This window comes from Bubalus kerabau, chromosome 2 (genome assembly GCF_029407905.1).
Source record: "Bubalus kerabau isolate K-KA32 ecotype Philippines breed swamp buffalo chromosome 2, PCC_UOA_SB_1v2, whole genome shotgun sequence".
In the NCBI taxonomy this organism is placed as follows: domain Eukaryota; kingdom Metazoa; phylum Chordata; class Mammalia; order Artiodactyla; family Bovidae; genus Bubalus; species Bubalus kerabau.
The window spans coordinates 106,442,194-106,468,614 of record NC_073625.1 but is presented as its reverse complement, the minus strand read 5'-3'; the positions used below and the strand labels follow the sequence as shown (position 1 = coordinate 106,468,614).

Genomic DNA, 26,421 nt, shown 5'->3' with positions numbered 1-26,421 from the left:
AATACCCAGCCTTGATGTACTCCTTTCCCAATTTGGAAACTTTCTGTTGTTCTATGTCCAGTTCTAATTGCTACTTCTTGACCTGCATACGATTTCTCAGGAAGCAGGTAAGGTGGTCTGGTATTCCCATCTCTTCAAGAATTTTGCACAGTTTGTTTTGATCCACACAGTCATAGGTTTTGGCATAGCCAATAAAGCAAAAGTATATGTTTTTCTGGAACTCTCTTGCTTTTTTGATGATCCAAGGGATGTTGGCAATTTTATCTCTGGTTAAAGAAGAACAAAACTGGAAGACTGACACTATCCAACTTTCTGTTTTATAGACTTATTATAAAATTATAGTTACCAAGACACTGCTTTTATGAAATAATAGGTACATTGACAAATAGATCAGAATAGGGAGCCCAGAAATATTGTCAATTGATCATTGAAAAGGCAGAAAGGCAATTTAATAGAGATGAGATGAAGTCTATTCAACAAATGATGTTGAACAATTGAATGTTCATTTGCAGAAGAAATTAACCTAGACATAGACCTTGCATGTTCAGTCATGTCTGACTTCTTGCTACCTCATAGACTGTAGCCTGCCAGGCTCTTCTGTCTGTGGGATTTTATCCACAAGAGTACTGGAGTGTGTTGCCATTTCCTCTTCCAGGGGATCTTCCCATCTCAGTGATCTAACCTGTATCTCTGGCATTGCAGGCAAATTCTTTTCCAGTGAGTCATTGGGGAAGCCCAGCTCTTACACTTTCAAAAAAAATTAACTAAAAATGGAACATACACTTAAGTATAATATTCAGAACTATAAAATTTGTAGAAGGACACATAAGAGAAAATCTAGTTGACACTTGGTTTGGTGATGAGTTTTTAGAAACAACAACAAAAGTAAGATCATCCATTAAAGAAAAAAAATAATAAGCTGGATTTTATTGAAATTAAAAATCTCTGCTCTGTAAAAGACACTGTTAAGAGAATGAAAAGACATGCAACAGATTGGCAGAAAATGTTCATAAAAAACATATCTAGTAAGGATCTTGTAACCAAAATATGAAAAGAATTCTTAACATTCAGCAATAAGAAAACAAACAATCCAATTAAAAAATGAGCAAAAGATCTGAATAGGCACCTTACCAAATAAGGTATACAGATGGCAAATAAGCATATAAAAAGATACATTATAAGGCATCAGGGAACTGCAAATTAAAACAACAATGAAATACCATTACACAGCTGCTAAAATGGCTAAAATCCAAAACACTGACAACGCCAAATGTCCATGAGGATTTGGAGCAACAGGAACTCTCATTTCTTGCTGCTGGGAATGCAAAATGGTACAGCTACTTTGGAAGACAGGTTGGCAGTTTTTTTATGAATCTCAATACAGTCTTACCATAGGATTCAGCAATCACACTCCAAGATATTTACCCTCATTTGAAAATCTACATTCACACAAAAACCAGCATGCAAATGTTTATAGCAACTTTATTCATAATAGCCAAAAAAAGAAGTAACCAAGATGTCATTCAATAGGTGAGTAGAAAAACAAACTGTGGTATATTCATAAAATAGAACATTATTTAGGAAAAAAGAAACGAGCCACCAAACCATAAAAAGACATGGAGGATTGATTTTAGCCCTCTTGTAAGGTCATTATTTCTTAGTTTAAGATTTTAATTATATTCATATTGTAATTTATCTCAAGTACTCTCAGATCAAAATTTAATGAGATGTAATTAGAGGTATTATTTTAAAAAAAAAGATGCAAAAATATCTGGTTATATTAGATATAAAAATAAAACCTATTGAGTAAAAAAAAAAGACATGGGGGAAACTTAAATGCAAATGGATAAGTGAAGACAGCCACTCTGAAAAAATTACATGTGATCCCAATTATACAACATTCTAGAAAAGATAAAACTATAGAGACAATAGAGCCATCGGTGGTTGCCAGGCAATTGGGGGAAGGGTGGAAGGGTTGAAAGGTGGAATGTGGGAGATTTTTATGGCAGTGAAACTACTGTATATAACACTAGATATTATGTCTTTTCTAAAAAAATGTATAAAACTTTACAGCACAAAGAATGAACATTAATGTATGCAAATTAAAAAAAAAAAAACAGCTTAGGAGTTTGCTGCCGCTGCTGCTAAGTCACTTCAGTTGTGTCCAACTCTGTGCGACTCCAGAGATGGCAGCCCACCAGGCTCCCCTGTCCCTGGGATTCTCCAGGCAAGAACACTGGAGTGGGTCGCCATTTCCTTCTCCAATGCATGAAAGTGAAAAGTGAAAGTGAAGTCACTCAGTCGTGTCTGACCCTTAGTGACCCCATGGACTGCAGCCTACCAGGCTCCTCAGTCCATGGATTTTCCAGGCAAGATTCCTGGAATGGGGTGCCATTTTTAGTAAACCTCATAATGGACTGCAGATTGTGACAAGTAGGCCTGTTTTATTAATGTATGAAAGAAGCCTGAAAAGAGTGGGTGAAAAACTGCTGACTTAAGCAACTTTGTAAATGAAGGGAGTCTTTAAGACTAGAAGCAAAAAGAACTTCACATAAGCTCTGTACTTTGGTTGATAAAGTTATGTCCCATAACAGTATGGGTTAACAAGTCTGAAATGACTGGAATCAAATAGGTAAGTGGATGGTGGTTGGTGGGAACCAGGTTTCTCAACATTGGAGTGGGAAGATCTAGATAAACAGGAGGAGGAGGCTAGAATAATCCATGTGGTAATGTATTAAAGTTGGAGACATCAGTATGAACCTACATTTAGCTTAATACAGATATAGATGATTACATATAGAAATAATTATAGATACATGTATATATCAATACATGGGTTAAGATACAGACATATTTCTTTGCTATGTCAGATGACAGTGTCTAGCAACAGTGACATACCAGTGACATGATCATACTTAGCATCCAGATCTTGTCCTCCTACACCATTTTCCAGTAAGAAGAACCAGGGATCCTTGGAAAAGTGGCTGATTTTAGTACTGAGGCAGGACATAACGATATGCCTGGAGATTCTTATAGTACCAGGAAGTAAAGGAGTGCTCAAAACACAAACAACACCCCTACATTGATGGAAACATATTGAAGAGACACAGAGGCCAACTGAAAGAAGCCCCAATTTGAGGAAATAAAAGTGCTTTTGGACTATAACACAAAATAGAAAAGAAATATCCATAAGTCTGTACTGATGTAAATAAATGAGTAAATTAATAAAGAGAAAAGACAAATATCTCTTTCAAAAGAATTCCAAAAAGTGTATGTAGATAATCTGCCCTCAAGGAGGGTCCATAAATTCCTATTCCCTATGTGTGGGCAGCACATGGTGACTTCCTTCTGAATAACACAAGTTGGAAAGGGGAAGAAAGGCAGTACCTTTACAGTGGAAAAACCTGAAAAACAACAATACTTTAGCTAAATGAACGAGATCATACCAATAGTGATGAACCATGCTAATAGTATGTATCTTTGATACGATGTGGCTTCCCTAGTAGGTCAGACTGTAAAGAATCCACCTGTAATGCAGGAGACTCAGGTTCAGTCCTTGGGTTGGAAAGATCCCCTGGAGAAGGAAATGGCAACCCACTCCAGTATTCTTGCTGGAGAATTCCATGGACAGAGGAGCCTGGTGAACTACAGTCCATGGCATCACAAAGAGTTGGGCACGACTGAGTGACTAATACTTTGATATGATGTGAAGAAACTGGCACTCTATCTCAGGTTTTCCTTCCTCCAAAATGCATAACCCCAGTCTAACCATCAGAAAAACAGACAAATTTTACTACAGGGGAATTCAATAAAACACTTGACTAGTGCTCCTCAAAACTGCCAAGGTTATCAAAACCAAGGAAAGTCTGAGAAATTAGCTTAGCCAATAGTAGCCTAAAGTGTTGAAAGCACTATTTGCTCAGTTGTGTCTGACCCTTTGCCACCCAATGGACCATAACCAGCCAGGCTCCTCCGCCATGGAATTCTCCAGTCAAGAATAATGGAGTGGGTAGCCATTTGCTTCTCCTAAGGATCTTCCTGATCCAGGGATTGAACCTGAGTCTCCCATGTTGCAGTCTGATTCTTTACCATAGCCTAAGCACAAGCTGGAATCAAGCTTGTTAGGAGAAATATCAATAACCTCAGATATGCAGATGACACCACCCTTATGGCAGAAAGTGAAGACGAACTCAAAAGCCTCTTGATGAAAGTGAAAGAGGAGAGTGAAAAAGTTGGCTTAAAGCTCAACATTCAGAAAACTAAGATCATGGCATCTGGTCCCATCACTTCATGGGAAATAGATGGGGAAACAGTGGAAACAGTGTCAGACTTTAGTTTTTTGGGGCTCCAAAATCACTGCAGATGGTGACTGCAGCCATGAAATTAAAAGACGCTTACTCCTTGGAAGGAAAGTTATGACCAACCTAGATAGCACATTCAAAAGCAGAGACATTACTTTGGCAACAAAGGTCCATCTAGTCAAGGCTATAGTTTTTCCAGTGGTCATTATGGATGTGAGAGTTGGACTGTGAAGAAAGCTGAGCGCTGAAGAATTGATGCTTTTGAACTGTGGTGTTGGAGAAGACTCTTGAGAGTGCCTTGGACTGCAAGGAGATCCAACTAGCCCACTCTAAAGCAGATCAGCCCTGGGATTTCTTCGGAAGGAATGATGCTAAAGCTGAAACTCCAATACTTTGGCCACCTCATGTGAAGAGTTGACTCATTGGAAAAGACTCTGATTCTGGGATGGATTGGGGGCAGGAGGAGAAGGGGATGACAGAGGATGAGATGGCTGGATGGCATCACTGACTCAATGGGCATGAGTTTGAGTGAACTCCAGGAGTTGGTGATGGACAGGGAGGCCTGGCGTGCTTCAATTCATGGGGTCGCAAAGAGTTGAACACGACTGAGCGACTGAACTGAACTGAAGGATATATGAAAATTGTAGTATGGTATTGTGGGATCCTAGAACAGAAAGAAAAAAAAAAAAGACATTTGGTAAAAACTAGGGAAATATGAATAAACTAAAGGACTTTATTAATACTAACATATCAATACTGGCCCATTAATTGTGGCAAATGTCCACATTAAGGTAAGATGTTAACCAGGGGAATTGAGTGTGATGTGTATGAGAACTCTGTATTATCTCCTTAAATTGCCTGTAAATCTAAAATTGTTCTTTAAAGTAAAGTCTGGTCTGAAAACTAAGTGATATAGTCCAAAAATTTAATTAATTAATTAATTTAATTAATTAAAAATTTGGGGGGAGAGAAAAAGGAGCAAGCCTCATTTTGAGGTTTGGACAAATAACTATAGAACAAAATAGTTCTATATATAAAGAGTTGGATACAACTTAGTGACTGAACAACAAAAACAAATTATGAAAAGTCAAAGCAGAACAAAAAAGACGTGAATAAGGGAAGGGCATTAACAAAAGAAAAGACATTCCAGATGGAAGAAAACTACCAGTTTAGCTGAAGAATAGTTCTGTGTGGTAAAAAAAGAAAACAAAAAAACACAAAACCAGAAATGTATTTACACTCAACTGAACACTTTGAGTGTCTAATTTAAAAGGTTGATAACTTTTTAAGAATTACAGTATTTATACTGCCTATCAATGCTCTTTAAGACAAATAGTTTAAATAAAGCATATTATATTTTTACTCAAATTCAGGACATCTAGAAGAACATTACTGAGCAGAGTTAATACCTTGGTTAGACAAGATGAATGAAGCATTTTGGAATAGATCTCAAAGAATTCTATCTCTAAAGTTATAGGGAAAAATGTCTTAAATTTCAGAAATAAAAAATTGTACAGGCTAATATAAAGCCAATGTATGTTTGATTATTAATATTTCTCTTGTTTATATAACCTGTGCTACTAAAGTATAATGTCATTTTAATACAAGATCAAGAATATCAAGGTTTCATCCAGGTTTCTTTCACTCAAACAAAACCCCCAAGTTAAAAAAAAAAAAAATCAAATAAGTTTCAAATGCTTACATAGTATCTTAAAAAACAGTTACCTTGAAAACTATATAGTGACTCAATACAGGTCTTTTAAAATTACTTCTGGTTAAAGCACAGATTTGGAGTCAAATAGAACTGAGTTTTAAACCTGGCTTCACCATCCACAACTTACGTGACCTTCGGTGAGCTACTTCACCTATTTGAATCCCATTTTTCCCCTTCTGTAAATGGCACAATCGTTTTTCCTTAGTTTTCTTACAAAATTTAAATGAAAAAGTATGTATGTATCTCAACTTCTGCCACGTAGTAAGCTCCAATACAAAATACCCAATGTCAGGTATTTTAAAATAATAATTAACAAGGCACTTAGGAGAAGGGGACGACAGAGGATGAGATGGTTGGATGGCATCATTGACTCAATGGACATGAGTTTGAGCAAGCTCTGGGAGTTGAGGATGGACAGGGAAGCCTGGCGTGCTGCAGTCCATGGGATCGCAAAGAGTTGGACCTGACTGAATGACTGAACTGAACTGAACTCATAAATGCTCTAAAATAGTATTCTTTATTTTGCACCATGCCTTTCCATATGTGAATATAAAGAACTGTCTTATAAAAGGCATGGGTGAAGACACATCTACATTTTATAAGCCTCACTCAGCAGAACCCTGAACTTCTAACGACCTTAGCCATCATTCTCAGATGGCCTCCTTTTCCTTTGGTCTTTATGATAAATAAAAGAACACAACATTATTCTCTCCCATCTCGCCCTGTAGCTAAGATGCTGCTGCTACCGCTGCCTTGCAGGATATGGTGTGGAGTAAAATGCAATTAATTAAGGAAATGTTAAATGCACTTTGATTCCAAAAATATAGGGTGATAATTCAAGTCCAAACTTGTTTTCAAAATGCAGCACCTCAGAAATAATGAAATTGTGAGTGGTGTGAATGAAATATCGGATACACCAGATATTCTACACAGTCAGTGCCATTTTTATAATCAGGGAAAGACCAGGTTTCCAGAACCTGTGAACAGTATTGGATAATCAATAAGCAGAGCATCTATGGAACCAGAGGTTTATCTAAACACCTCCCCACCCACCTTTTTTAAGCATTTGAAATCCAGTGTCTATTCATTGAATACCCAGAAGCTTTTCTTCCATATGAAGCAATTACAAAGTCTGGGCATTACTATAAGCGGACATTTTTTAAATTTTCAGTTGCAGACTAGCAGCCATATGTTAATCTCACAAATTTATGAGGACATGGCTACACAGGTGGTGATTCCAGAACACACACATGGGGTAGGAAGAAGCCCAGGTATATTGAAAGAAAGTCTATTTGTTAACTAAAGAGGAGGAAAATGGAAACATAAACAGAGAGAAAGGGTAAACTTATGAAAAGATTATCTTTAAAGAGGTAATTAAGGAGATGTAACAAAAATAGAGTATGTAGCAGAAGGCTTGACATTGTCTGTACCCAGTCACTTATGTGTTGTGTTTGAGACATAAAATACCAAAGAGAAAAATGAGCAAAAGAAGAGAGCGTGTGTGTGAAGGAATACTACATTCTTAAAATTGAAGCAATAAATTATACCTGGAATCTCCTCAGAGATCTGTAAATAGGAAACTGAAAACATTTCTTCTATTTATTTTATAAGTATAATAAACTTTATTAGCTTTTAGTATTGGAAACTTGTGCAATATTTATAGGCTGCTTACTTTCAATGTTATTCAGGAGATAGTACCAAGAGGCTAATGAAAAAGAAAATTAGGGTGGGGTTAGGGGTCATTTTTGCTCCTGTACAACAATCGAGATTAATCATAGAGATTTATCCTTTTGCTTCCCAGCCCATTTACCAGAGCCAATAGAAGATGCTGTCTAGCCTGTGATATAATTGGGTGGTTCACAGGCACACAGCTTCCTGGCTCTACAGAAGGTCATTACAGATAGACTCCTTGCACCGACACAATAGCAGCTGTTCTTGAGGCTTCCAGTGAGGAGACATTAATAGAGGAGAGACTGAGCAGAAAGGAGACTTGAGATGGCTTTGTGTCATGTGGCCAGATCAATACATGGTCTTTGCAAAGCAACTCTCTCGCAGGACTCTTCAACCACTTGTCAATGGTAACAGTTGATGTGCACTCTGGACCTTAGGTTTAGACTTTAGAACACTTAGAAGTGATAAGGACAGTTCATTAGGGACTTGAATCTCTTTATAAAAGCAAATTTCAAGTTGTGGATCAAGGGCTGTATATTTAAGACCTAGGCATTCTCAAATAACCTTTACAAAATGCCTCCTAGTCATTTCTGGGGTGTCAAAACCTTCTTGTCAAGCACTATGAATTTATGTAGTCTTCATGGATTCCCCAAACTTTTCAGGGGCTATATGCATAGTAAGAAGACTCTTAAGAGTCCCTTGAACTGTATGAAGATCAAACCAATCAATCCTAAAGGAAATCAACCCTGAATATTCATTGGAAGGACTGACGCTGAAGCTTAAACGACAATACTTTGGCCCCCTGATGCAAAGACTGACTCATTGGAAAAGATCCTGATGCTGGGAAAGATCCAAGGCAAAAGGAGAAGACGGTAGCAGAAGATGAGATGGTTAGATAGCATCACCAGCTCAACGGACATGAATGTGAGCAAACTCCAGGAGATAGTGAGGACAGAGGAGCCAAACTCCAGGAGATAGTGAGGACAGAGGAGCCTGGCGTGCTGCAGTCCATGCGATCACAAAAAGTTGGACACAGCTTAACAGCTGAACAACATGGGTAATGGCTGCGTCTACCCCTGATTCTTTATAGAAGTTTGTACACATTGGTCAGCTGTTTTCATCTTTTCATACCATTGGCACTGTTTTGCTGTTGTCTACATAGCAACATTCCTCACAATTTTATTTCAAACTGTTTCTAAATCTCTCTTAAATATATGTATTGCTCATATTTTAATAATGATCAGTGTTCTAATAAGTTTAGGAGATTCAAAACAAACAAAAAATTTTGCCTTAATATTTTATATTACCACTGGGAATTTTAAAAACAATTCAAAAACAGGACTTTAAAACCTCAAATTCTTTGACAGTCTGCTTTGCAGAGCATTAAAATTAAACATAAAAATAGAAATTTTATTAGAATAAGTAGTGAATATGTTCTATGAACCCAATCTGGAGGCAATTTCAGAGGGAGGTCTAGACAGAAGCCTTACTTGGTGTTATGGAAACATCTGGAAAGGGTATCATGTACCAGAAACCCATAGCCAATGGCCAACTTCAGGTCAGTTGATCTGTGCAGAAACAAATATTGCCCTTGGGAATTGTATAAGACACTGTATTTCAAGTCTCACATACTGGAGTAGAATTGGGCTGTGCTGTCAGTCAAACTAATAACTCCTGAGATTCTAGAGAGCAAGAACAAAGTTTCCATACTACTCTGATACTGCACCTGAGAACTACGAGGAGAAAAAAAAAGCACACACACACACATATTTGGCTGTGCTGGGTCTTTGTTGCTGCGCGGGGGCAGTCGTGATGCACGGGGGCTCCTTTCTAGTTGTGCTGTGCAGGCTTTTCATTGCAGTGGCTCCTCTTACTGCAGAGCACAGGGATCTAGGCTGCATGGGCTCAGTAGTTGCAGCTCCTGGTTTCTAAAGCACGGGCTCAATGGATACAGTGCACAGGCTTAGTTGCTCCATGGCATGTGGGATCTTCCCAGACCAGGGACTGAACCTGTGTCTCCTGCATTAGCAGGGGGGTTCTTTACCACTGAGCCACCAGAGAATCCCAAGAAGAAATATATTTAAGGAAGTTTTTTGATCTTGTTTTTGCTTCTTTTTTGTTGTTTTTTATTTTATTTTGGATGGACAACTGCACACATCCCTGAGAGTCCACTTCACCAAAACCATCAGAGTAACAGTGAAAGAGAGTGGAAGACTGTATTATATCCTCCACACTTCTGGTTCTTTTAAGACAAAGTTCTCAATCTCAGGTCCATTCCAGAGTCTCTAAGCTCCAAAAAATTAGGATCTCTGCTGGAATTTGGATCAGCTATTTGAGGGGAGATTTGTGAAGTTAGTGGGGAATCCTGTTCAGGGCTCTGCAGGTTCCAATCAATCCTAGGAAGCTGGCAGGTCTGGTTTCATCCAAATTCCCATTAGAAAAATCTTCCAGGAGGGCAGGGGAATTGTATGAATTTTTTTCAGTATGCTGTATGGCCAGTATCTTGTGCTCAATAAATACTTGTTGAATGAATGAATAAACCCCATGAACTTTCTGGGAGTTAATAAGAAAATTTAATTATATCTCAGGTTTCCTGGGAATTGTGAGAGGGCCTGCAGGCCACAAGGATGGCTGGTTTGGGAAGGAAATGTTGGCAAGTACAGCACTATTTGATGGGGTCACAAGCAGGCATTATTAAGAATACAGCCAACATAGTACAGCTTCTTAGAATACATACATTTAATACATTATTAAGTTTTGGTTCATATTATATTTTTACTCTTTTATTGCTAGACTGGAAAGCAAAAGGGGCTTCCGTGATGGCTCAGATGAATCTACAGGTAAAGAATCTACCTGCAATGTGAGAGACCTGGGTTTGATCCCTGAGTTGGGGAGATCTCCAGGAGAAGGGAATGGCTACCCACTCCAGTATTCTTGCCCGGAGAATTCCATGGACAGAGGAGCCTGGCGGGCTTCAGTCCATGAGGTCACAAAGAGTCGGAAAGGACTAACACACACAAGAGAACAAAAAGGGTAACATTTAGTAGGTAATAAGAAAAAGCAAGGCACATATGAAAATCACTTCTCTTTTGTTCTTAATTTGGCAAGTATTTGAAGACCTAAACAATAGAGATGGTTTTAATGAATTATCTTTTTGACTGTTTGACCAAACTTCCCTGTGAAGATATTTTTTTGATCATTAGTAGATACAACTTTTACTAAAATTACACCAGGTTAGGTCAAGTTCAACCAAAATTAATTCAACCAAATGTCACAATAACAGACTGTACAGATATGTAACTGCTGCTCCTGCTGCTAAGTCTCTTCAGTTGTGTCCGACTCTGTGCGACCCCATAGACGGCAGCCCACCAGGCCCCCCCGTCCCTGGGATTCTCCAGGCAAGAACACTGGAGTGGGTTGCCATTTCCTTCTCCAATGCATGAAAGTGAAAAGTGAAAGTGAAGTCGCTCAGTTGTGTCCGACCTTCAGCAACTCCACGGACTGCAGCCCACCAGGCTCCTCAGTCCATGGGATTTTCCAGGCAAGAGTACTGGAGTGGGGTGCCATTGCCTTCTCTGAGATATGTAACTGGACAGAGACAATTGTCTGTTGTTTGGGACTGATTTTTCTAACATAACCATTATCATAAAACCCTTAGCCATGTCATCTAGCTGATGGGCCGCTTCTATCAAAATGGCAGCTATTATCTGAATGCTTCTTAATGTTACCTGGTGGCTATTCTTACCTGAGAGGTTGTCATGTTTTTATTTTCACCTGAGAGCAGATGTGCTATTCCAACGAGAATCTTCAATCATCCATAAACCACATATGAAGAATATTAAGGCACCCCGAAAACAACCACTGTGACTTGAAATATACTAGTTCATAGTAATCTAGTAGAGTGCCACTGAAACGCTGTATTGAAGCATTAACAATCACAAGCATGAAGCACCTTCTCCATTTAAGGAGAATTGCTCCTCCAGACATTTGTTTTTTCTAGCATAACCTGTGACTCATGCAGGCTCCATACAGCTGATGCCATCGCAGTGGAAAAGGAACCCTCAGGAATATGTAGGTCTGTAGCATGCTGCAGCTGTGTCAGTTTCAAATGTTATATAACAAACCTGGAGTTGGCAGCAGTCTAAACGCCTTCTCATCATATCCATATGCACAAAGTTCTGGGTTACCATTGCCGAAGGTCTGCACATATAAATTTTATTTACACGAATTACACAAATTAGAAGTGTACATAATAGAGTTATGCCTTTATGACCTTCATAATCAATATTGTATTACATTAAATCTAAATGTTACTTGATGATTTAATTTAGAAACATAATTTTAGTCATCTACTCTTTAAAATATCTATTTGGTCAAAGGATATGAGTAAATATATGGATACAACCATGTTTAAGTCTACAGAGCTTAGGCAATAAGTATAGTCAAATATCTGGCAATATAAAAAGAGGGAAAATAAAGAATGAGTCCCAATATGAACAATATTTAATTGGAATGCAATTCACTGACTGACTAAAACTGATAAATTTAGTGAGAAAGTCAAATTCTTGGTTATTTGATACCCAACAGCAACTTAGAAGCAACTGGGTATTTGTCTAAATTCTTCATCTATTAACCCAAACATTTGGCTTTCTGACTACATATTAACATTATAATAGCTATGGCTACTACATACACACATGGCCAGCCTTGTATGGAAGTAAACAAGAGTGATGATTTCAAAATAACCATAACTTTGAGGCGAACATGAAGTCAGAGGAGATTGACAAGCTGGGTGGGAGTATGCTTAAGGCTTGTTCTGCCTACTTCAAGTGACTTTTTGTGCAGTTCTGCCCACCAGAGCTTTCAAACCACATGTGACCTGTAGTGTTTTCAGTATTAATATTTCAACCTCAGGAAATGACATTAGGTGAGCTCCTAAGGAGGCCTTAGGAGTCTGAGGCCATTTTGGCTGAGAGAATTGCAAATGTAGCTCCCAAATCGCTTTCTGAAAGGGACATGCTCCAGAGCCAACTGTGTGTGACTCAGTCCATTTCATTAAGCAGAATTTCCCTTTCATCCGTAATTGATTAAATAATAATCCAAACAGCTCTACCCTTCTTAGACCCAGATAAAGTGCCATAACTCTTTGTACTCAATCTCTACAGTTCCAGGAAATCACTTCACCTAATCATTTGTCTGTTTAGTCTCATTCAGTCTTTTTAAAATGTTGGTTAGAACAGCCAAACTAACTTTCAATTACTCTAAGAGGCATCTGCCATATTCACCAGCAAAAGAAATGAAAGCTGTGTTTTAGAAGCCAGTGAGTAGATCTTGAAGGCCCAGATAGTCATCACCATTTTAAATTTATTATTTGTGAAATAGCAGCTACTTAGGCAGGGATAGACTTAGAAAAAGGCATAGATCTTAGTCAAGAAACTAATGACCTATGTCAGACAGATAGAGCAATTTAATCTTAAAATACATCTGCAAAAAGGTGGATCTTAAAACTCAGGTTGAAGTTGTGCCTTGGATTTTTTTCAATTTGGAAGGGGTAGTGGAGAAGAAATTTTAATGATGGAGAGTCAATGAGGCTCTTCACCAAGAAAATGAGGAGTTGAGTTATCCAGAAAGATTGGAGACTCTTTCATGACGTTATGCACTTATTTCATTCCTAGAATTTGTCACATCTTGCTCAATAACACGCTGATTGCATCATATCTCCCTACCCTGTTCCAGAGTACACACAATATATGTTGATTTTCTTCAACTCAGAGGCCAGTTCTTCTTATTAGAGTACATGGTATATATCTCAGTGAATGCTGGTTGAATGAATAAATAAAGTTTAGTCTTTCAAGGATATCATGTACTCTGGGGACATAATAAGTCCTGAACATTTTTGTTTTTAAATGTGTTAAGAGGACAGGCTTGAGCAAGCAGTGTTAGCCTATGGACAAAAAGCTATCAAACAGAGTCCCAGTAAGGCAAAGCATATAGGGATGTTGTTCTATGTTTTAAAATGTAATTTATTTTGCCATATTTTGCTGATATTTCAATAAACATCTAAATTTCTTTTCAGTGATTATAATGACACTAACTTTGAGATCTTTATAAAACTGAGGTTGGACATGAAACAGTCATCTTATCTGAGCCATGCATATGAAAATTAATTTGCATTTGCAAAGTTCCTTATTTTAAAGGTTATATGAAGATATCTGCATAGCTATTAATACATAAATGTTTTCACATTTTCATAATTCAGTAAAAAGGACTGTATATGGTTCACCCTTTAGGCATATTATGAGCAATAGGAGCCAGATTGAAGATGGATGGGAATAAGTATAGCCAAGACAGAGAGGGGACACCAAAAGGCAAAATGAGACAAGGATAAAAATAAAATTTTCTGTCTTCTCGGAGGTTCTCTATGCTAGCTAAACATGTAAAAATTGAGCTAAGATACTAAGGCATGTGTCTAAATTGTATGGTTAGCTCTTCTGTAAAGTATGGACACAGATCCCCATGTACTCATCAAATGTCAACATTAGCCATACTTCATTTGTTTTCTGGGGTAAACTTGTAGTTTAGGCTCTAGAGGTATACTCATTTATACTCTTATTCCTATTCCCAGAATAGAACAGACAAAATAAGCAGCCTAAGGAATCCACAGCTTAATTGGGTATAAAGATAGGGGCATAATGACAGCTAGCATGCCAGGGCCCCAGTGGTGAGTAGCAAAATAAAACTGGATTGATTTCACAGGGACCCTCCCCGATGAGCATACATGAGAGTAACTCATTTTGTCTGTTTCCTTACAATGCCATTTTTCAGAACTTTGGAGTTGAATCCTAAATATGTCTTTCACGCTGTCTTCCCAACTAATTATGGTGAGTGACACAGGAAGCTGATTTGTGAGAGTCCATTTATATCTTAATAGCATGTCAAGGGAATCTTAACTTATTGGGATACAAAATTCAGGTTTCTCCTCTACAGGATTCTGACTGGAAATAACACAGTAACCATAGAAACACATCTTCAATGAATGGTCATGAGAGACACAACATCACAATAACATTCAAAAACAGAAAAAAAGCAGAGAAAATTCCCTGCCAAATTTGATAAGGAGAAAGGTTTTTCTCAACACAAAAGCACTGTAAAGTACTCAGATAAGAGAATTTAGTTGTTTTTTTTTTTTCCTGACTCTCACAAGTAGACACCTTTCTATCTGTCATTCACTCAACAAATATTTTTGGAATGTCTACTACATTCCAGGTACTATTCTAGACACTAGAGCAAACAAAGCAGACTAAGTAATACATCCAAAGAAGAAAAACACTTGGAAAGGGGATAAAGCATTATGACATTGCAAAGGATGCTGTTTATTAAGGTGTGGCCAAGAAAGATCACTGTGAAAAGGCAACAACTTAGGTGATACCTGAAGCACGTGAGGAAACCAAGCAGGTTTCCCATTCTTGCCAGGGAGAACAGTATGTGTGAAGGCCCTGCTATGGGAATACTGGTGGGTGATGGAGCAAAAGGGAGGAGAACAATGATGCTGCAACAGTGTACAGGATGGTAAAAGAGGTGGGTGACAGGAGTGAGGGATCAGGCTCATATCAAGCAGGTACACACAGGCCATAGAAAAGACCTGCGTTTTGACTTTGCTAAAGGAATTGATTGGGGCATTTAACCACAGGAGTAATTAATAGGATCTGTCTGGAGTCTTAAAAGACTTATACTAGGTACAATATGGAGATTATAGTGGGGATGAGGTGAGAAGCATGGATTAAGGGCATTATTACAACAGTCCAAAAATGAGAAAATAGTGACCTTGGGCAGGATAGTAAAAGTAAACAGAGCAGTAGTCGAATTCTCAATATATTTTGAAGGCAGAACTGATAGGATTTTCTGATGAAATGAATAAAAGTGGCTAAAACAGTGCACTTCTGGCAGATAAACAAATAAATAAATATTAATCAAATAAAATCAGTCAAATCCAATCTGCTTCGATTTTTTTTTCCAGAGAAAATTGAAGTTTCAAGAAGTAAAATTACTACTTTTTTCCTAACAATGATAACATTTCATGTTTTAATAGTTAGCCCTCTCCCATGGCACTTATGATGTTCTTTTGAAGTGTCAGTTCATCTAGACTACTGCTGCTGCCACTGCTAAGTCACTTCAGTCGTGTCCGACTCTGTGCGACCACATAGACAGCAGCCCACCAGGCTCCACGGTCCCTGGGATTCTCCAGGCAAGAACACTGGAATGGGTTGTCATTTCCTTCTCCAATTCAGGAAAGTGAAAAGTGAAAGGGAAGTCATTCAGTTGTGTCCAACTCTTTGCGACCCCATGGACTGCAGCCCACCAGGCTTCTCCGTCCATGGGATTTTCCAGGCAAGAGTACTGGAGTGGTGTGCTACTGCCTTCTCTGATCTAGACTACAGTCCTCAGTTATTAATTAGCTATAAACATATCTTGTAGATGTGATTAAAGCCCATAATTCATTGGCTTTTTATGCAGGAAATTATCCTAGATAATCTGGGTAGGCCTGATTCTTACCAGTTGAAAGGCCTCAAGAGCAGAGCCCATACTTCCCTGATGAAGAATGAAGAAGAAATTCTGCCTGTGGACATTAGTTTTAGCTTGTGCCAAAGATTTCATGGCCTGCCTTTTAGGCTTCAGACTTGCCTAGCTAGCCTCCACAATCACATAAACCAATTTCTTACAATAATTCTCTTAATGTAATCTCCTACTGGTCTGCTTCTCTGGTTGAACCCTGACTGATAGTGCTGAGTTAAATTCTTTCAGTGTAAATTTCCAAAGGGAAATAAATTATTAGCCAACTGTATGGCACCCCACTCCAGTACTCTTGCCTGGAAAATCCCATGGACGGAGGAGCCTGGTAGGTTGCAGTCCATGGGGTCGCTAAGAGTCGGACATGACTGAGCGACTTCACTTTCACTATTTACTTTGATGCATCGGAGAAGGAAATGGCAACCCACTCCAGTGTTCTTGCCTGGAGAATCCCAGGGACGGGGAAGCCTGGTGGGCTGCCATCTACGGGGTCGCACAGAGTCGGACACGACTGAAGCGACTTAGCAGCAGCAACAGCAGAGCAGAGGTAACACTAACTCTTGCAGTCTGCTCTACTAGTTTGCTGCTGCTGCTGCTGCTGCTGCTGCTGCTGCTGTTAAGTCACTTCAGTCGTGTCCAACTCTGTGCGACCCTGTAGACGGCAGCCCACCAGGCTCCACCGTCCCTGGGATTCTCCAGGCAAGTACACTGGAGTGGGTTGCCATTTCCTTCTCCAATGCATGAAAGTGAAAAGTGAAAGTGAAGTCGCTGAGTCTTGTCCGACTCTTAGCAACCCCATGGACTGCAGCCCACCAGGCTCCTCCGTCCATGGGATTTTCCAGGCAAGAGTGCTGGAGTGGGATGCCATTGCCTTCTCCACTCTACTAGTTTAAACAAGCATAAAAAATATGGTTGGGAAGAAAATACAGCCATATTCATACAAATAAGATGACTGATAATATGGTTATGCAATAGCAGAGCCGTCATGGGACAAGAGTAAATTTTTTAAAGTTAGCAATAAGTCAACAATTTCTGGTCATGTTTGAGAGAGCCATCTAGAAGGCATTAATCTCCAAACAGAGGTAAGCACAGAGGGCTGAGTGTCTGGACTGTAAGGAACTAGACTGTGGAGAACTTCTCTGAAAAAAAAATGATAGATAGTAGATACTCAAAGAAACATTGGTAAGCAGGCATTTGTACGAGCAGTAGTTTTTAACTATCATTATATATCAGAGACATCAAGGCAGTGGGAGTGGGATTGAAAAATACAGATATTAGGACTCCAACCCAGAGACTGTGATTTTCATTGTTCTGGGAGCAGACCCTCAGCATTAACTTTTTTAATGAGTTAAATAATTCTAATGGGAAGGAAGAGATGTAAGTCACTGGCTTAGGTGAAGCTGAGGAGGATAGACAAGAATGCTTCAAACAGTTATTAGCATATTCAAAAGCCTGAAAGCGGGAAGAGAATTTACCTCAGGCCCAACTGTCGGCAAAATAGGAAGATATTTGCATGCAATACAAAGGCTGAACTTTTGTACTCCTGTATCATCAGTTGATTGGTTTGGACTGCTCCAGGGTAAGGCATGTGGCTTTGGACAAGGCAGGTGCCTTCAACCAAGGACAGTTTCAAGAAAGCATATCAACTACAGACTATCAGCAGCCCACACACTCACAGCTGTGGGGTGTATATATTATCAATAATTCTGAAAAGGGATCTAGGTGGTGTAACAGCATAGGTAAGCCCTTGTTACACTTGGAATCACATGGTGAATTCATCCCACCTAAACTCACGTACAGAGCCAACCTGTCAAAGAACCAAGCGTGTCCTTTTTCTTCTGTATCAGCTGGCCAAAAAGGAAGCAACTTCCAACTTTTAGAATCATGAATTATTAGAGCAAGAAGGGTTTTTTAGGGTCATCTGCCATTCTGTAATTATGGTGACACTGAGAAAAGCATCAATAACTCTAGTTAACTAGATTGCACTTCCCTTGTGACTCAGCTGGTAAAGAATTCGCCTGCAATGCAGGAGACCTGGGTTTGATCCCTGTGTTAGGAAGATCCCCTGGAGACAGGAAAGGCTATCCACTCCAGTATTCTGGACTGGAGAATTCCATGGACTATACAGGCCATGGGGTCACAAAGAGTCGGACGTGATTGAGTGACTTTCACTAAATAACTTAGTTTTGCTGGAAACTAGCCATATAACTTGATGAACCCATTTTTTTTCTCTGACTTGAGTTTTAGTTCTAAAATGCTACCACTGGCCTAGAAGCTATATCATTTATCTTTCTCTCTTTAGTCTTTATTGATATTTTCTGATTACAAAATTAATATATAGTATTTAAAAACTGGGCTTCCCTGGTGGCTCAGATGGTAAAGCATCAGCTTGCAATGCAGGAGACCTGGGTTCGATCCCTGGATTGGGGAGGTACCCTGGAGGAGGGCATGGCAACCCACTCCAGTATTCTTGCGTGGAGAATCCCAGTGGACAGAGAAGCCTGGTGGGCTACAGTCCATGGGGTCACAAAGAGTCAGATATGACTGAGTGACTAAACACACCCAGCACACATTTAAAAATTGAAACATTATAAACCATGTAATAATTAGAAAGAAAAAATGCCCCACATCTCTGTTCTCTGGATAGAGTCTATGTTAAATATATTTGACACATATTTAGGGTTCTCTTTTTTTTTCTTTTCTTGTGCTAGAAGTAAAGATGTCTTACAGAACAGTTTTAAAGATCTTTCTGAAAAATTAGTTATACTGAGTGATTCCTATCATTCTTTAAACTGATTTTTCTAGAGATCAGTTCTCTCCAAATGTATGTGAACTAAAAGTGGGGTAAGGGCAGCTTTTTCTTCTCTTCTTTATGCCTCCCTGTCTTTGCATTAGAATGTGTCATCTGATTCTACAAAAGTCTGCAAATAAGGGGTAACATACCCTATTTGGCTGATTCAATATGGTCTGAAATACCTGCTGGTTTTATTGTGACTCCTAGACTGGAACGCTAATGGGCCTCTTTGGCTCCTATGGCTGTATTTAGTTGCAGTGATATACCTGAACTGATCCATGGTGACAGGAGGCAGATGCCCTGAATTTCCCAGGATGAAGTGTCATGGTGGACAGACACTCCATTGTATATAGACTGTGGCTTGGCTACCAAAAGCACATGTCTGGAATGAATTTCTGGACTTTATGTTATAATGAAGCCAATGCCATAGGACTAATTAGCAAATATGAATCCTAACCTGCCTATGTAGTTGTTGTCACTAACTAATGTAAAATTAAGAGAAAAGAGATAAAATGGCAAAATAGATAAAAAATTCTATCATACCTGTCTCAGTTGCTACAAGAACCCAGGAGGGACACAAAGTTTTATTCAAATGTCAAGCTTAAAATAATTGTTTATATTGCAGTATGGTTTCTTGCAGTATTTAGGTAGGTATTCTGGATACTTCTGTCATTAAATTCTGCCTAAGTGAAATTATCATAGCTGATGTCATGATGGTGTGTTCACTCACCTAGAGCCAGACATCCTGGAATATAAAGTCAAGTGGGCCTTAGGAAGCATCACTACGAACAAAGCTAGTGGAGGTGATAGAATTCCAGTTGAGCTATTTCAGATCCTGAAGATGATGCTGTGAAAGTGCTGCACTCAATGTGCCAGCAAATTTGGAAAACTCAGCAGTGGCCACATGACTGGAAAAGGTCAGTTTTCATTCCAATCCCAAAGAAAGGCAAAGCCAAAGAATACTCAAACTGCCACACAATTGCGCTCATCTAACACTCTAGTAAAGTAATGCTTAAAATTCTCCAAGCCAGGCTTCAGCAATATGTGAACCATGAACTTCCAGATGTTCAAGCTGGTTTTAGAAAAGTCAGAGGAACCAGAGATCAAATTGCCAACATCCACTGGATCATTGAAAGACAAAGAGAGTTCCACAAAAACATCTATTTCTGCTTTATTGACTATGCCAAAGCCTTTGACTGTGTGGATCACCACAAACTGTGGAAAATTCTTAAAGAGATGGGAATACCAGACCACCTGACCTGCCTTCTGAGAAATCTGTATGCAGGTCAGGAAGCAACAGTTAGAACTGGACATGGAACAACAGACTGGTTCCAAATAGGAAAAGGAATACATCAAGGATGTATATTGTCACTCTGCTTATTTAACTTATATGCAGAGTACATCATGAGAAACGCTGGACTGGAAGAAACACAAGCTGGAATCAAGATTGCCAGGAGAAATATCATTAACCTCAGATATGCAGATGACACCACCCTCATGGCAGAAAGTGAAGAAGAACTAAAGAGTCTTGATAAAAGTGAAAGAGGAGAGTGAAAAAGTTGGCTTAAAGCTCCACATTCAGAAAACGAAGATCATGGCATCTGGTCCCATCACCTCATGGCAAATAGAATGGGGAAACAGTGGAAACAGTGGCTGAGTTATTTTCTTGGGCTCCAAAATCACTGCAGATGGTGATTGCAGCCATGAAATTAAAAGATGCTTACTCCTTGAAAGGAAAGTTGTAACCAACCTAGACAGCATATTATAAAGCAGAAACATTACTTTGCCAACAAAGGTCCATCTAGTCAAGGCTATGGTTTTTCCAATGGTCATGTATGGATGTGAGAGTTGGACTATAAAGAAACCTGAGCGCAGACAAATTGATGCTTTTGAACTGTGGTGTTGGAGAAGACTCTTGAGAGACCCTTGGACAGCAAGGAGATCCAACAAGTCCATCCTAAATGGATGTTCATTGGAAGGACTGATGTTGAAGCTGAAACTCCAGTACTTTGGCCACCTGATGCGAAGAGCTGACTCATTTGAAAAAACCCTGATGCTGGGAAAGATTGAGGGCAGGAGGAGAAGGGGACAACAGAGGATGAGATGGTTGGATGGCATCAGCGACTCAGTGGACGTGGGTTTGGGTGGACTCCGGGAGTTGGCCTCCTCAGGGAGGCCTGGCATGCTGCGGTTCATGGGGTTGCAAAGAATTGGACACGGTTGAGCGACTGAACTGAACTGAACTGAACTGATGTTATTTTGGCCACATTCATTGTGTGAGTATAGTTATGGTGTTTATTACTGCTCGAGGATATTCCACACTGAGGGATTTTAATACTAGTCCCTCCAGTTTTATGATCAGATATACGAGAAGGCGATGGCACCCCACTCCAGTACTCTTGCCTGGAAAATCCCGTGGATGGAGGAGCCCAGTAGGTTGCAGTCCATGGGGTTGCTCAGAGTCAGACAGGACTGAGCTACTTCACTTTCACTTTTCACCTTCATGCATTGGAGAAGGAAATGGTAACCCACTCCAGTATTCTTGCCTGGAGAATCCCAGGGACAGGGGAGCCTGGTGGGCTGCCGTCTATGGGGTTGCACAGAGTCGGACACAACTGAAGCGGCTTAGCAGTAGCAGCATACGTATGATCAGATATTGGTATGGTGTAGAAAATGTTTCATCCCTTGGGTTTAATAATCAGACAATCAAGTTATGTATTTACTTCTTTATCAGTTGACAATTTGAAAAAAATCCTTAAATTGTTTCTCACATTAAATTAATCCAAAAGTAGGTTTCTTGATGCTCCTGTACCACTTCCCTCTCCTCTCTCAGTTTTAGAGTTTCTCCTTTTCTATTGCTGAGGCTCACACTCCTTTGGGTATCTAACCTCTGCTTTATTTCAAGTCCCCTGTGTTCTCAGCTTTACTGTCAGGGACCCACTTCCAATTCTGTGTGCCTCTCAGGCCTGTATTATTAATGCTAACAATAAGGAAACTTTTATGCAAGCAGATTTCTAGAACCTGGTAACATTACAAAAACAAACTAACAAAAATAAGGCTGATGACATTTCTATGATTATCCAGTTCCACCTGGTTTGGGTTTGATAGCCTGTTTGATAAAGCGCAGCAGAGATAACAGTAAGAGAAGATAGAGGTGTTTGAGAAAATCACACAGTGCATAGGATCACACCTGCAATTCCTAGCCATGCTCCTCCTGCTAATCAAATTGGTGATGAAATCCTCTCAGAGTCAACTCTCTCTCCAGAATGACAGAGAATACATTTGAATGCTTCTTTCTCTGCTCAGATCCACAACCTCCTACCGCTTGAATAGGCACTACTGCAAAAGAACCCAGAGACCCCAGGCATTCAGCCTCAGCCCAGTAGCTTGTTGGTTTTTGTTTTTTTTTTTTAATCTTTTTTTTTTTTTTAATCCTTGTTGCATTGAATTGCAAATCCAACCATGCCTCAGTGAAAGCTCTTTTATTTCTGACCTGCATCCTAACTCCCCTCCTCCTCAGGGACACCAAAACCCTGAGGAAATGTAGTCAGCCCCAGATAAGGCAAGACTCTGATCAGATTAGCTCCCTGTTTAATAAGACTTTGAGGTAGGCACCCCAGCTGAGCTCCATCCCATTTCACATAAGCAGAAGAATTGAAGAATCGATGGCTGAAGACCCTGATTCTGTCGAGTGGAACCTGTGAAGATAACTTTGGGCCCAGATACTCCAGTTTTATCATGAAGATCAGGGCAGAAGGCATATTTGCATGTTTTAACAGGGAGATTTAAACCATAGAAAAAAGAGCTGAAAAACCTTACCAAGGGGAGGCAATAAAAGTATGGACTAATAAAACTTTGGATCCTGTTTACTTCTTCTAAGCATTTATCCCCAAAACAATTATTTTGATAGCATAAGGTCACAGTCCTTTCACTCTTAAGCCCTCTGGCTTCTTTTCCTAATATGTAAAATGTATTGAACGATTAACACAAGGTGATTCTTAAAGCCCCTTTCTGCTTTGAACTCTCGTGAGATCCTCAGGCCCTATCAAGGTTTTTTTTTTTTTTTTTTTTTTAACAGAATAAATTGTTTTATAAACATTTTTAATTAGAGCACAATTGTTTTACAATGTTGTGTTGGCTTCTCCCAAAGAACAATGTGAATCAGCCGTAAGTATGCATATGCCCCCTGCCTCTTGAACCTCCCTCCCACCACCCACCCCATCTCACCCCTCTAGGTTGTCACAGAGCACCAGGTTGAGCTCCCTGTGTCATTCAGCAACTTCCCACTGGCTATCTATTTTCCATATGGTAATATATACGTTTCAATGTTACTCTCTCAATTTGTCCCATCCTAGGCTTCCCCTGCTATGTTCACAAGTCGATTTTCTATGTCTGCATCTCTATTCCTGGCCTGCAAATAGGTTCATCAGTATCATTTTTTTTTTTTTAGATTCCATTTACATTAGTATATGATATTTGTTTTTCTGACTTACTTTTCTCTGTATAACAGGCTCTAGGTTCATCCACCTCATTAGAACTGACTCAAATTTGATCCTTTTTATGGCTGAGTAATGTTCCATTGTATATAAGTACCACAACTTCTTTATCCATTCATCTGTCAATGGACCCTATAATGCTTTTATGGAAAAGATATTTTGAGGAAAGTATGAGGAGACTTCAATGTTGGTGTTTATTCAATTCCTGTATTTGGCAAACATTAATTCAGTGCTGATCACATGAAAGCACTCAGGTAAATAACCACAGCACTTAACTGCAAAGAACTTTCATTTTACTGGAGAGACAGAACCATAAAGCATATTCATAATCCAATGTGGGCAGTATAGAATCAAGAGTACTAGAGTGGGGTACCACTGCCTTCTCCATAGATGATATTATGAGTATACAAAAGAGAGCTCTGCTACAGTTGGCCCTATGAGAGCTCAGAAAAGAGCCTGTTGAATTTGTCTGGTTGTCTTCCAACCCAAGTATGTCATCAAAAGTAGAGGCTGGCCAAGACAACTTTATATATTTGGTTATGTATCCTAAGGAAAAATAGGTAACCAGCAATATTTTTAAATATTAATGTATCTGTTCCTCAAAACATGCCAAAAATTAGGGCTGGAGGGTTTGTTATTGAATGTTTCGCTACTCTTTGACTTTGTAGGTTGTTGTAGAGTGTGCTTCCTCAGGTACGGACATAGGCCTTTTCTCTTTCTTAGACAATGTCACAGCAATAGAAAACATACTGGATCACAAATCAGGATACCTGGGTTTTGGTTTCGGCTCTGTCACTAATTAGCAAAGGCACCTTGGCTAAATTACTTAAACTCAATCTTTTCTATTAAATGAAATGGTTGGATGAAATGATACCCAGGTTTCCTTCCAGTTTTGATAGGATAGTTTCTGTTTCCCTGTGACTCCCTTATAGTTTCTGATCTCAAGGGTATCTATGAATGTGTTGACAAAATAGGCTCAAAACATCTGAAATTAGTATGAGGATGTGTCCCAGTTTGGGTTCCCTGGGGAGCAGGCTCTTCAGATTATTAAGCAGATGGTTTATTGGGAAGGCTTTTGGGATGGATTCCAATGGAAGGAAAAGGAAGGAAGCAGGAATGAGCAGAGGGACAAGTAGAGCTTTGATGCAGTCTCAGAGGAAAACACAGATGGGGTGAAACTTCAGAGATATCCTGAGTTGGACAGAGGGCTATGCCTCGATACCTTGTGTTGAACAGTCGTTGGATACAGCCTGGGATGAAACAACTCTCTTTAGTCAAAATAATTCTCAAAGAGCACTGACAATCAAGGGCTTTCTGCCAGCAGCACTCTCAGTAGCTGGAAGAAAAAGCCCTTCATTCCTGAAGAGGATGGTACATCACAGCATCTTCCTCAGAATGTCTGCATGCTCTCACTCTGGTGCACATTGATAGAATATATTTGAAAATACATAACACAGTGTCCATACTCAATAGATGTTCATTTGCCCATCTAGTCTACCCACCTACCAATCCATTCTTGTTACTTTTTTTTCTTCTTCAGAGTTTATAGGATTGAAAGGAGAGAATCAGTTGGTAATTTCTCTTACTAGCAAGAAGGGATTTCTGTTTAAGGAAGGAGATTAGCCCTATTGATTCACTTCTATTTTGAAGCTACCTTCATTCTATGATTCTATACTAATTAATAATAACTATTGACTTGGGCTTCCCTCATAGTTCAGTTGGTAAAGAATCTGGTTCCATTCCTGGGTCAGGAAGATCCACTGGAGAAGAGAAAGGTTACCCACTCCAGTATTCTATGATTCTATGCTAATTAATAATAAAAATTGACCACTGCTAAGATTTGCAGTTTTTGAAAGGTACTATTTTATTTGATCCTCACAACTAACTAATGTGCCAGGATAAGCTAGTATTAATAGTCTCACTGTAGAAATGAAGAAGCTGAGCACAAGTCTAGTAACTCGTCCCAAACTAGGATGAAATGTTGAACTGTTGAATCCAGGCCTGCTGATTCCTGGTCCAGGATTGTTTCTGTGATGCCGGAATCAGCAGAGCCTCACAGGCTATGAAGCAGCTGATAAGACCCAGGCCTGGGGTAGCCTGTCCCCCTGGGGAGTCTTTTCTCAGCAGAAGCTGAGTTACTAGGCAGCACTAACTTGCAGGTAGGCAGGAGCCCATCGGCCCCTTCGTAGTGTTTCAGTTCCCTACATTTCAGCCTCCTGCAGCTCTGAGCCTGTGCAGAAACCTATGTGTATATTGTCAGTGGACCCATTAAGCCTGTACAGTAGAAACTGTTTCCTGTGACTTAGTGTGAATTTATGATGAGGAAAAGTGCAGGCAGGAAGATAAAATGTGTCATCATCCCATAGACAATGCTTCTCAGACTTTAACCTGCATTTGAGTTACCTGGAAATCTTGTTAAAGTGCAGATTCTGGTTCAGTAGATCTGGGGTAGGAACTGAGAGCCTTCATTTTAAGCACATGCCCAGGTGATGCTGATACTGCTGGCTCAGGGGCCATGGTTTCCTTCTCTTCCAATCACAGAAACCTGCGATTTTTCACAAAAGAAGCCCAAGACTGGTAGTAGCTTTAAAGGCTAATTGAAGCCAATAATCCTAAAGAAACAAGTCATACTTTTATTGTAGTTGTAGTTTCTTATTTCTTACCACTTCTTCCTAACCTCCTGTGCTTTCTAAGGGAAAAAGGAGGAAAAGATGGTAGCAGAGAAGGGAGAAAGGGAAGAAAATAAGAGAGAAGGAAAGAAAAAAGAAAACTGAATTGGGAACGTAGCATGTGGTCAGAACCAACTGAGCAATAGATTTCTGTGTTGCTAGCAACAGGTGCCCCTGGAGCCTCTTCTTATTCATCAGGATCAACATT

General features: G+C 39.5%; 1 long non-coding RNA gene across 1 annotated transcript in view; it reads right to left on the bottom strand.

Annotated features, from left to right (window-relative positions):
- Positions 1 to 26,057, bottom strand: part of LOC129643551 (uncharacterized) — a 65,072-nt gene extending 39,015 nt beyond the window's left edge. Inside the window, exon 1 of the long non-coding RNA XR_008710365.1 lies at positions 25,948 to 26,057. This is a non-coding gene — a long non-coding RNA (uncharacterized LOC129643551). The remainder of the gene's footprint in view (positions 1 to 25,947) is intronic.
- Positions 26,058 to 26,421: the final 364 nt, after the last annotated feature.